Raw genomic sequence first — 13,015 nt, 5'->3', positions numbered from 1 at the left:
AAAAGAAAAATGCTTTCAGTGCCCGGCAGGTTTTGGTGTTCTGAGGAAAATGGCTGCATGGATTTAACCAGGCCTGAGTGAATTCCAGCGACAGTCCCAGTGGTCTGTCCCTCCAACACTGCTTTCATCCTGCATCTGCATCGCTCTCTGAGTGAAATTAGCCCAACGAGACGACTGATATGCCGCCGCGTCCCCGCTGATCGCTGCCAACAGCCTCACCTCGGAGCAGCAGGCAGATAAAAACACACAAACATGAATTGTTATTATTATTATCCCGTCTCCCGTCTTTCAAATCGTCCCTGAATATTCAGCGTCCCTTCCCCCCCGTTGGGTTGTCAATACAGGAGCCAAGAGCCTGAAAATCTGTCTGTTTATATACATCACATCAAGAGCAAATATTAATGCTCAATTTCCTAGCAGCGGGGCGGCCGCACGACGCATTTATCCTCCGCAAATAGCAATGTCACGCCAACTCTGGGGGGAGGCGTCAGCTGGAATGTTATGAATAACTTGATCAAATTACACAGTCGGAGCAAAGAGAGGAGGAGAATAATAAGGCCGGTGCTGCGGCGCGTCGGCAGCCAGGTTATACAGCGGCGGGCCAGACACCATGCCTGGAACTAAATGAAGCTGTTAGGAAATGCTACAGGTCGCTCAGAGGAGCACGCCGCACCGCTCACACAGAACACACCGCCGCCGCCGTCTGTCTGCTGACACGTGAAGAACCACCACGACGGTGGAGATAGAGAAGGAACAATGAGACAAACTTGATATAAAAGAAACAAGTCGCGCCAAAAACACTCGAGTTTAAAATATCAAAACTTTGCCAAAGAATTGACCTGATGACCAATGAGTGTTGAGATTCTTCAGATTCTAATTTCTGTGTGTGGACGCCTGGAGTTGTTGTATTTGTAGTGGAACCAAAACACAAAGGAGAGCGCGGTGGCGCCGGTGGCTCGGGGTCAGGTCGACTGGCCGATGATGTTTCATAAAAATGTGGGGACGCTGTTTTCTTCTTCTGAAGATTCTTGTCTTGGTCGTGTTCCACATCTCAGTTTGTTAAGCTGCGAGGTCTCTAAACCCTGAATATACTGTATGTGGCATTCAAATGACATTTGTTGCATTTGTTCTCGACTGAATCAGTCGTACAGCGGGATTAGGTGATGCGATGTGCTGTGAGTGTTAAGTTCTGAAGTTGCCATAGCAATGACACGACAGTTGTAGAAGATGCTTTCCTTAAACAGAAACACTCCCTCAAGGTTTTTTACATGTATTTTTCCTGCCTCTTATTAATTTATCACTCTATTCTCCAGCACTTTGGTCCAATGTCGTTGTTTAAAATGCTTTACACATAAAGTTGGATTGGATTTTCTCATGATGGCAACAGTTATGAGCAGACATGGTGGTTGCAGTGTAATGGTGAAATGTTTTTTGGGGCAAATTTGGTAGAAAATTAAACAAAAATGGTCATAGCATCACTTTGAAAAGTTGGACACTTGGAAACAATTGTAAACCTTCTACTACTTTGCTGTGTCCTGCGTTTAAAAGGACGTAAGAATTAACAACACAACAACACTTTAATACAATACTCTGAATGTTGTGTATTTAAATTAAACTTTAACATACAGTTGTATTTTATTTAACTCTTTTTAATTGAGTTTCTTGAGCAAATATAATCCTGTTTTCAGGGGGGAAGAAAAACACAAATATTTGACTGAAACTTCCTCCTCCTCCTCCTGGCACTAATTCAATTATAAATCCAATATCTTTTCTCCCTATGCCAAATGTCAAGCTGTGCTGGAGTTATTCTGGACTCTGAGCAGAATCAGTTGGTTTTGGCCTGAGCGACGTGGTCTGAGGCAGCGAGTGCGTTACTGCAGGGACAGCTGTGTTTCTGCAGGCTGATCGATAAAGAGATTACACACACACACACACACACACACACACACGTCTGACCTAAGACGAGTTCATGTGGGGGCACACACACACACACACACACACACACTGTCGTCGTCCAACAACATCCTCGTCGGAGCGTAAACAGGAAAGCGCGCGACTCGTTTCCGCATCAGTGTTTAGAATCACTTCTCTGCATAAAAACAATATTTAGAGAAGGAAAAAGAAGAAGAAGTATTAAAAAGGAAAAGTCCTTCCGTTCGTCGTTGGCCTCGAATGAAAGCGGGCGCTTTGTTCTGATGTGGCTCCAAACATCTGCTTAAGACGATTTCACGTCTGACCGATCTGAGTTCACGAAATGTTTACAAACGTTCCTCAAAATGTTTAAACTGTCCGAGAGAAAGCCAGAGTTTGTCCTGAAGTGGTGAACTTGCAAATTGGATGTTTCCAGTTGTCACGATGCATCAAACCTAGTGATTTGAATGAGTTTCAATGAGGACATTTTTGTGCCTATGGTGTGTTAGTGTGAGTATTTTAGTTAACGTTGTCTACAATGCACAACCTGGCAAAAATTTTGCAACAATGTGCATGAAAAGGCATATTTGCATGTCCCTACATGTTACTCCATATCCATACCAAGCAGTGTTCAACAAATATCTTTGGACCCGGGACGTACTTTGTGCCTTATCGTGATTGTGCAACGTGGATACACACCTGTACACACTCGCAGTGTCGACGGCCCAGCGACGACGAGAAGCCATTGACTGCACTGAAATAACACTCTCGCAAATTAGTCTTTGAACTTGACTGCAGGCTACGAGGCCTCATCACGCAGTCATTGAATGGCAGAGTAGCAATAAAGCATCTCCACACACGTGGAGACAGTTCATGAATAACAATGAGGAGCTGCGACGTAACCAGGCCGACGGAGTCTTAAACAACGAGGAACGCGACGCCTGTCATTTGTCTCTGCACACGTCTACAGATCATTAGCAGGCGACCACAATGAGGTCAAGAGGTCAAGATCGGTGTATTTTTCCGATTTACAGTTATTTAAATTGTTTGGCCTGTTTTTCGACATTGAGACCCAAACTCTGTAATATTTTTTTATTTTTATAATTTTTTTGATGTTTTAACATCAGTCCTTTCCATAGATACATTCAAATATGAATATCTTTTAAGCTTTCAACTCTTAAATTGCCAAAGATTTTGTCATGATGCATCAAAAACAGTGATTTGAATGAGTTTCAATGAGGACATTTTTGTCCTTAAGGTGTATTAGTGTGAGTATTTTAATTAATGTTGTTTACAAAAAAATACATTAAAAAAAAACACAAATAAATGCATAACCTGGCACACATTTAGCAAAAATATGCATGAAAAAAGTGATCAAATATTCCAGAAGTTGAAAGCCAGAAACCCAATAATGTGTCTTTAATGTGTTTTTCAGGGTTAGATATGTGTTCATGTACAGTGGGTTTTTTCTAAATAAAACTTAAATACACTATTTTAGCATACAGTAAATTGTAAATAACTGCCAGATGAAGTTATTCTGGTTACTCACAGGATCATTTTTTTATGGTTAAAATTATCAAAAAAAAAATCATTTTGAGGCTTCGGTGTAAATAATATTAAAGTTACACCATGTAGGATTTGCTCCCCCTACAGTTGTGAAACAGTATTACACGTGTTGTGAAATATATGTTATGGCAAAACCAGTGAACTCTGAAGTTACTAACTAACATACAATCAACTCAGCGGTGGATGAGGGGTGGAGCGAGCCGTCCTTCAACTGAGCGAGATGTGTGAGTGAATGAGTGAACGGCAAAAACACACACATTCAGAGAAGCACCAGGGTCATGAACAACCAGCGAAGACAAAACTGTGTTTTTTTTCATGTCAGGGTTTTAAATAAAGCAGAAGTCACACATTAGAGGGAAGGATGTGTGTGTGTGTGTGTGTGGGGCAACGAGGCATAAAGTTGAAAACAAAGGAGGAAAAAAGGAGAAAGAAAAGGGAAAGCATGTCAATGAAATTGCATAATTGCGCCACAGGGAATTTTAATCAATTAGAACTGCAGAGCTAATTAAAGGCGGCATTGTGTTTACTGACTCAGAGCCGAGAGCACACACACACACACACACGCACACGTCATGAGCTTCTTTCTTTGTCACTTCTGCTCTTGTTACTGATTCAACATTCAAACATTTAACAAAATACTAAAAGTAAAAAAGTGAGTTTTAGCCACTTAACAAAACAACACGTTCACTGCTTGATGTCAGACTTTTGTAAACCGCTCACTCTCCCACACCAAACCCCAGAGAGGAAATCAGCAATTTTAGCTGGCGGGACACAGGAGCTGCTGGTCCTCTGCTGCCTCGTGTGGTCACTTTGTGTCACTGATTTGATTATGAATGAAGGATTTTAAACATGGAATTCACAAAAATGACACATTCAAACTCAGTGATGGAGTTAGCAGTGGATCAACGACTCCTGTGTGCTGTGACGGTAAAATCGTTGTTTTTCTCTATGGGGTTTGGTGTGAGAGAGTGAGTGGTTTACAAACTTCAGTCAAACAGTGAAATAAAGCTGCAAATGTGTTCAGTGGATCATTTTGACAAATCCCAGACATTTAACCGTCACAGTGACTGTGAAGATTTTAATTTGGGGTAAAAAAGTGAGGGTGAAGTCCGTGGATCTGTTGACAAACACAAAGCCCAGTCACGCTCTCTCTGTCAGCGCTGACCCTCTCGAGCAGCCGGAGCGCTGGATGTCTAATGGCGTCTGACGTTGTCCAAATGGACTCCCGTACAGTTCAGAGAAGGTCATTTGCATCATTTAGTGCTACTGATGAGATGAATAATGAATGAATTACTGCCGTGATGGATGAGCACAGACGAGGGAGGGAGGGAGGGAGGGAGGGAGAGAGAGGAGACAGGAAGCTGCCGCCGCCGCGGTGCAAACAGGTGCCGTGTTTACTCGCTCGCTGCAGCTGTAACGTTTCTCTGAGTGAAGGTAATTTCATTACCCACCATCCAAACTTTACATGCTTGACTAGTGGAGGAGAAATCAATGGACGCCATTACCACGGTCCTCAGCTGAGGTGTAATGGACACACACACACACACACACACACACACACACACAGTGTCAGGTTTAAAAACAAACCTCATTGACTGGTGACTAATGAAGATTTAAGAACTTAATGTTTGTCTCTTAGCGAGCAGCTGTCGCACGTCCATTACGTCTTCACATCGTGAGGGGAAGTCCTCGGCCGGCGGCTCGTGTTTCGCGGGGTTGAAGGATGGCGTGACCCCCGTGACCTCGCGGGGTTGACAGTGGAGAGGAGGAGGAGGAGGAGGAGGAGGAGGCTCCTCCATCTGCTTGGTGATTAAAATGAATCACAGAAAAACAAACTGACAGCTCTCTCCACACAAACTCTCTGCGCGTTCTTGTGGTTTTTTTTTTACGCCGCCGCCTCGTGATTGACGCGACCCTCATCTGTCACGCACTCTGCTCGCCGCTCGTCGACAGTGAGCGGCGTGCTGGTGTTTAACGGCCTCCTCGGCTGAGACGGTTGCACGATTTTGTCTTTTAATTCGTCTCATTCCAGAGACAGTGGGTGACTGTCTCTGGTGCCAGCAGCCGCGCCTGTGTCCCACTGTGTCCCACTGTGTCCCACTGTGTCCCACTGTGTCCCACTGTGATGTATGAATTAGCAACAACACAAACATCTACTCACCACTGAGTTCTTCCAAAAGTGATTGAATTTTTTCTCCAGAGAGAAAATCAGGGATTTTAGCTCACTGGTCCTCTGCTGCCTCGTGTGGTCACTTTGTGTCACTGAGGTCAATCTGAGTGTAGGATTTCAAATACCGAACTCACAAATGAACACATTTGAACTTAGTGATGGAGGCAGCAGTGGATCAACTGTGTGCTGTGATTTTAAATCAGTGATTTCGTCAATCAGTGAGATAAATCTGCAAATGTGGTCTATGGATAATAACGGTTTGCTGGTTTTAATGCTAATAAAGAAGTAAGAAATGTATTGATTAGCCACCAGGGGGCGACGGGGCCTCTCCACTGTGGTGTGCCACAGGGTTCAATTCTCAGACACCTGATTTTTTCACTGCACTTCCTTCCTTTGTGTCCAGTTTTGTTTTGTTTGTTATGCAGATGACACGAAAAATGACTCTCACTCTGTCCGACTACTGTTAACTACTATCTCGCCTGACTGAGGGAGCGCTTGTGTGTATGCAGCAGCACAGCAGTGGTGGGCGGGACACGTTGTCCATGAGCAAAGGTCACTACTGACTGGTGTGTATAAATACAGAGGTCAAATTCATTATCACGCACTAAAACTAAATAAAATGTCATGTTTCATAAGCCGCTGATGTAAATCTCAGACAGACTTTAAATGTTTGGAGCTGCTGTGCACAGCGAGAGCGACTCACACAGACGCTGGCGGCGGCGGTGATGATGATGATGTTGTTGTTCATGAAGAGGGAGTCAACTGTTTCCTTGGAGATGAACGGAAATTGGCCATGAGTCAGACTCACTCTGACATCCACGCTTTTCTCATTAGTCCACGACCTGACAACTGAGCAGAGGAGAGAGAAAAAACCACTCTGCACTGACTCTCACCTCTGATACTGGTCAGCGAGGACACACACACACACACACACACACACAGTCAGTGAGGACAGACACACACATGCAGACGCAGACACACAGAGACTTCATTTTTTAATATTCCTTCTCCGTCAGCTGAGTTCACAGAAAGAATAACTCCGTGATCAAATGTCTCAGAGTTTAAGTCACATCTGTTGCCATTTTATTTTAACTCACTTAAAATAAACGTATGTATTTTTTTACAGTGTGCAACCAAAGAATTTTACAGTTTAATAAAGACATAGAGCAGTGATACATGTTTAGAGGAAAGGAATTCAAGAATATTAACAATGAGACTAGTATTATTCTTATTATTATTATAATAGACATTCATTTACCAGTATATATACAGTATGTGCTTGATATTTACAGTAGAAACATGATGGAACAGGAGATATGTTGCACTTTCTTTTCTTTTATGGAGCAAAGAAACCCGGAAAAAATCACATTTCAGAAGCTGAAAAAACAGAGAGCTTGTTTTTTGAATTTAAACAATTCCAATCTTTCTTAGACATGGATTTTATTTTCAGTCTGGGTTTAAAACCCTTACTCAGCACAAAGTCTGCACTTTTAAAGGTTTGTAAAGACATATTTTTAGCCACTGCTTCTCCATTTCTTCATCCACATTTCTTGTTTTAAACACTGGGTGGTCCTTGAACTGGTTTTCGTTCCTTACCAGGCTAAGAGAAGCTTTTCTGTTGTTGTGTTCTCTGCGGGGCCTCTCCACTGTGGTGTGCCACAGGGTTCAATTCTCGGACCCCTTGTTTTTTCCCTGCACTTGCTTCGTTTGGGTTCTGTTTTTTTGGAAACGTGGCAGTACAATTCCCTTCTGAGGGTTAGGGTTTCATGGTTGTGTTTTCAAAGTCAAACTCTACTAGCTTTACTAGCTCTATGTTGTTGATGACACAAAACAAATCACTTCCTGTGTGCAGCAAGAGAATGTCACCGGGTGACACAAGAGCTTAACACTGCTATAAAGAAGAATAGAGAGTTGTGTGGCACTTAAATGACTCTATTTGTTTACATTAAAAGTTACGGACTACAGCTTTAAGTCTAAGTCTTTATTTCTGCCGTCTCTGTCTGACGAGACTGAAAATCTGTGCTGTACTTTTTCTTTGCTCCATCACTGCAGAACAAAACACTCAACCTCAATATTCCAGCGCTCCACTCTCCTCCGCTGGCTTTCTCGTATCCATGGCAACAGTTGAGTTTAGTATTGATTTTGCCATTTGAACACTTTGCAGATATTGTTATGGCTTATTACTGGCCCGAGCAAAAATGTCCTCGGACTGTGCTTCAGCTTTAAAGCCCGTACAGCTCCATTAAGAACAGGCCTCAGTCTATTTGGGCCCCAGTTAAAAACTTTAATGGTGCCATTAGAGCAGGTAGATTAGTCACACATGTGCTCACATCAAATGCCCGATGCATTCTCTGAGCGCGGTCACAGAGAAAGGAAGAAATGGAAAATGAAAAATGAAAAATGGAAAATCGCTTTAGGGTTCAGAGAAAGATGGTTTTTTTACATGTTACCGTGACCTCGCGAGGATTATATCTGTGGATGTAAGTGGACAAAAATGCAAGGGATGGTAATAATATTTAATGATTTAATATGAATCAATCAAAGACACAAAGAAACAAATGGATGCAAACATCACAGATGATGACTGATATAATAAATCTTGTTGCTCTATTATCTATTTATATTATCCATTATGTGTACAACATGTGTTTGAATTATTCAAGCGTGTTTTGAATAAACCTGGTGTAAAACAGCAGACGACATGAAATAGATGACTAATCTAATAATAACTTTATTTATGATTCCACTCCAGGTTCAAGAGAACCAGGGTTGTGCTATTATTATATAAGTGTAAGAGTTGGTCACACTAAATTAACTTCACACTTTAACCTGTGAGATAAGATTTGATAATATGATCCTAACCAGGACATAAAATAAAAGAAGCTGGGTTGTGTTATTAATAAATACATGTTCTGTGTATTTTCCAACAAAGTGAAAAATATATATAATGTATGGTCATTATGGTATAAGACTTCTGCAAAGTGCTGTATAATTTGTTTAAAAGGTCGACAACAGTCGGCGTTTAAAGACAATCTGAGTCTTTTCGTGTTTCCTGTGAGTCAGAAACAACAGAGTGAGCTAGAACTTTTTATCTCATTAAAAATGCCAGAATTCTTGCTAACCAGCTAGCTAATATAGTTTCTCAGTTTCCCAGTCTATCTATCTAAAACCAGCTAGCTGTCAAAATGTACCAGTTTATTGGCTCAATGAACTCAAATTACCTTTGAGTTAACTAAAGCAAGAAATAGTTAATTTTGTCAGCTAGCTTACTACTATCTAGCTAGCTGGCTATCAAACACAACAAACATGCTAACTGGCTAAATTTAGTAGTTTTTGGGCTCAATAAACTCTATCTATACATAAGTTAGCTTAAAGTTAGCACATTATCTATCTATCTATCTATCTTGATATCTAGCTAGCTGCACACACACACAGATTGTTATTTTAATCTGGTTTCTGTTTTTCTGAAAGTATTTTCTCTACTTTATTAAAAGTTTGACTCTCTTAAAGTACATAATTATTTTTAAGGTTTTTGTTTTGAGGGTGAACTGACAGACACGCGGTTGAAAACACACGCTGTTTTCCAGACGACACAGAAAGTGAACGTCTTTATTGCGGCAGCAGCAGCAGCAGCAGCAGCTTCACAGTCAATCGATTTGCTCACTTCCTGTGGACTCACTATTGATTTTAAAGGCGAGTGAGCTGTGCGTTCACACCATCGCTGACACAGTTTCAGCCCCCGGAGCTCTGAGCTCGCTGTTTACCATTCACCGCACATACGTTTGATAATGTTGAATTATGCAGCGATGACGGGACGCTGGACGCTGGCAGTACTCTGCTAATGTTACTGCTGCTGATGTTACTGCTGCTGATGTTACTGCTGCTGATGTTGCTGCTGCTGAGCGACGGTCCGAGCGCGGTTACGTTGGACAGTTTTAATTGGCGCGGTCTCTCCAAGGTCAGAGTCATGGAGTCAGCGAGCTGTGGATTGATCTCATTCCGCTCACACAGTCACACGCTCAGTCAGCTGACACTCATTGATCCCACTGTGCGCCAACACGCCACATTCATCCATCCATCTGTTTAACCAGTCTACCATTTATCCATTAATTCATTCATCTACCCGCTCTATCAATCATTCATTGATCCTCCGTACTACTCACATTCACCTGCACTACCATCATCCATCCATCCATCCATCCATACATTAACCATGCCAGTCATCCATCCATCAGTTCACTCGTCCATTTGTTCTCTTTTCCTTTCACTTTCATAACAAAAATCAATAACACGGTTTTCAAAGACACTCAGAGAGGGAATTATGTTGGCTGTTCTGGTCTACAGAGACTGGTCCCTAAAGACTGGTCTACACAAACTGCTCTCTATAGACCGGTCTCTGCAGACTGGACTTGACAGACCACTGTCCACAGATTAGTCTTCATAAACAAGTCCCTCCACTGAATCTGGACTGTGAAGTAAAAAAATGTTCAGTGATTTTAGTGTCATTTCGAGACATTTTTAAAGTCTAAAGCAGATTTGTACAATTATAGTCATTGTTAATAAATGAAAAACAATTCCGACTGTGCTGTTTTTTAATCGTACGTTTTTCTTTTTGCTCTAACAATAAATTGTTTTGTCAAAAGTGGGAGGAGCCTAAAATCCCCTGAGTGTGACTTTAAATCTCCATAAAAACAGTGGATTCTGAGCAGCATGAAGCCCTAAGTGTGACAAACTTAAAGCAATGACATGGCAGTGACCTGCTGTGTGTGACCACACTCACTCACTCACTCACTCACTCACTCACTCACTCATGCAGGGAAACTGCTGCTGAACACAAAGCTTTGATTTCAGTTTGTTCTGGAGCCTGAATCTCTCTCTTTATTATTCCTTTGTGCAGTAGAACATCTATCGATCGCCACAGTTCCTCTGAAAATGTTTTTAAAGCTGTCGTTTGTGATCGATTGAGACAATAACTTGTCTGTTTGTGTGTGTGATTATCTTTTGTTGTCTCAAAAAAAGAAAAAGTCAAAAACAACAAAATGAAAGAAATTACAGCAGAGCAGGTTTGATAAAATAAAGGAAAGACATGCATACACCGTTGATAACATTTTTATATATATATATATATATATATATATATATATATATAGATAGATAGATATATACATATATCATTATCCAGTCACAACACAAGTGCAGAGGTGAACGTCAAAGCTGCAGATTCACATATATTTATCCTCTGTCTCCATCTAGTGGTCAATTCACACGACAATCACTTCTGATGGACTAAAAATACAATTTTACAGTAGATATTTTATCTGTAGTCATGTGAATAATGAAGTAAAATAGATTAAAATGTTATTTTTGAGCTTGAAATTACGTCATGATATCGCAATGATAGATATTTCACAGGATTTCAAAATAAAAGTATCTGTGTGGACATGGAACAATATGTATTTCACAAGAAAATCACTGGCCTTGGCTGAATATGTCATGTTTGTTATGTTATGTTTCTGGGTCACTTTGTCACTTGTTCACTCTCCTGCACCAAAGTCCTCTGAGAAAATCAGCGATTTCTCGGCTTTCTCTGGTTTTGCGCTGCCTCTGTGTGAAACTTTGAATGTGTTATTTTGTGAGTTTTGTGTGTTAAAAGCCGTCGTTCAAATAAACAAAGGAAGCAAAGTTAGGAAATGAGGTGAACCAGCGGTGAACCAGTCAGCGAGTGACACAAACTTCAGTTTCCTGTTGAAGAAGCAGTGAAGATATTGTTAAAAATAGCTTAAACTTAAGCTGACAGGAAGTGGTGAGTCTGCATTCTGCTGTGTCACCATTAGAGGCCAGTAATTCTTACACATTGGACCTTTGATTCTTAATATTCTCCCATTTGTTGTTGTTTTGGCTGAGTCACTGTGCTGATAAAGACTTAATGAGCCGACGTTGTCCTCTGACTTTATGAGTTTAACGACGAGACGAAAATGATCCACATGTGAGTAAAGAATGTGATTCCAGTAAAAACAATCAAATAAAAACAAAGAAACTTCAAACTGCGAGCGATCCAACGAGCGATTTAACAAAAAAAAACAATAAAATCACCGGCGTGTGATGAAGCAGCAGGGAGACGACGAGCTTGTTAAACTCTCTCACTGTCACACAGAACAGAATTACTAAATCTAATTGGTCGTTAATTTAATTGTTAATTTGCAAAAAAAATAATAAAAAGCAGAATTTGTTTCGCAGCAAAAAGTTAATTTGTCATTTTCTATAAACCAGCGTGTGCTAACAAAGAGTCATTAACTTAAGTCGCCTGTAGAAACTCACACTGAACAGACATTCAATGAATGAATGAATGAATGAATGAATGAATGAAGGCTTTATTTTGGACATGTGAACATAAAACAGAAAGAAAGTAAATATTTTCTCGTCTTCATGTTGTTTTTCTTGATGAAAGGATGAAAGTTCATGTGTTCACGTCGTCTGTTGCCGAGACTCATGTTCCTGCTGAACTGAGCCAGTGTTTGAAGGAACTGATGTCAGCTCAGAAGGCACAAGAGGGAGGCCAGATGTTTCCTCACACAGCCGGACCAGAACCAGACCAGAACCAGACCAGAACCAGACCAGAAGAACCAGACCAGAACCAGACCAGAACCAGACCAGAACCAGACCAGATCCTGGTGATTAGAACCTGACCAGAAACTTACGTTTAGAACCTGACCATAACCTGATAATTAGAACCTGACCAGAACCTGATAATTAGAACCTGACCAGAACCTGAACAGGACTTGACCATAACTAAACCAGAACCTGATGAGAGCCAGACCAAAACTTGACTAGAGCCTCACCAGAACCTGACCAGATCCTCGATCATAACATCACATGACAACATGACTCGTGGTACGATGTCCTAAGTTTGTTGTAATCTGCAGTCTCAGCCTCGGAGGTCAATGATCAGTCAGTGATGAAACTGTTTCCTCTGTGCAGGTGAAGAACTTAACCACTGTGAACAAGCAGCTGAGATTCTCTGTTCAGCAGTCGACTAAGAACTGGACCGGATCACAAACAACAACAACACGCTCTGCTCGTCTCACCTCAGAAAACAGGTTATTTCACTTTGACCCACAAACTCTGTGGCTCCTCCTCTTTTTCTTCCTCTTCCTCTTCCTCCTCTTCAGCAGCAGCAGCAGCAGAGGTGAAGACCACAGCTGTGTCACAGGAGCTTCACTTTGTGTCACAAAATAACACAAACGTAGTGATGGAGGCAGCAGTGGATCAACAACTGTGTGCGCTGCACTAAAAAGATCATAGACTTCTGTAAATGTGTTACTTTTCTTGTTGTTTATCAAGGAAAACTATTTTTAAGAAAAAAGATAA

Source organism: Solea senegalensis, linkage group LG21 (assembly GCF_019176455.1).
Source record: "Solea senegalensis isolate Sse05_10M linkage group LG21, IFAPA_SoseM_1, whole genome shotgun sequence".
In the NCBI taxonomy this organism is placed as follows: domain Eukaryota; kingdom Metazoa; phylum Chordata; class Actinopteri; order Pleuronectiformes; family Soleidae; genus Solea; species Solea senegalensis.
Note: the sequence above shows the minus strand (reverse complement) of the source record.